This window comes from Microtus ochrogaster, chromosome 26 (genome assembly GCF_000317375.1).
Source record: "Microtus ochrogaster isolate Prairie Vole_2 chromosome 26, MicOch1.0, whole genome shotgun sequence".
NCBI classification, from domain to species: Eukaryota; Metazoa; Chordata; class Mammalia; order Rodentia; family Cricetidae; genus Microtus; species Microtus ochrogaster.
Window position 1 is genome coordinate 13,023,962 of NC_022025.1, and position 781 is coordinate 13,024,742.

Genomic DNA, 781 nt, shown 5'->3' on the forward strand with positions numbered 1-781 from the left:
GCCTACAGTATTTATATTTCTATCTTGCAATTGTCAATTATCATTTTCTTTTTTGGTTTTAGAAAAGACTACGGCTGTCCTGGAACTCGCTTTGTAGACCAGGCTGGCCTCAAACTCACAGAGACCGCCTGCCTCTGCCTCCAGAGTGCTGGGATTAAATGCGTGCGCCCCATCCCCTGGCATGGACTACCATTTTCTAATGACTAAAATATATGACAACTTTTCATATTCTAAGGAATCAACATGAAAATCATTTAAACAAGTGCTAACATAAAGTTATAATACTAACATTGGGAGGCTGAGGTGGATCTGCAGCAAATCAAGGCCCAATGCGGGTTCATAATACAGCTGGAAGAAGTCTGGGAGACATCAGAAACTGGCTCAAAAACCAAAACCAATAAAACTCACAAACACATAACTAAAGCAGAAACAACAAATAAGCTACTCAATTTATTTTCAATCTCATGGTTTCACTATCCTTTTTAAACACAGGAAAAACTTAATGTCCAATTCCAATCCCTGAGACTGAAATTTAGTCCTAGAGTTTATGGAAAGGGCTTGAGCTCCCATCATGGGACATGAAGACTCTTCCCATCTCACTTGTTAGGTGGTCTGGGGTCTTGGAAGAGTAACAGTGACGTGGATGCTGTGCTCAGAGCAGGGGTAAGCCACAGTTTTCTCAGAGGGCACGTTCTAGTCTCGAGACCAAATCTCATGGTGTTGCCCCTGCTAGCCTTAAAACTTGCGGGCTGAAGGGATCACAGGACCGTCCTTCCCTAGT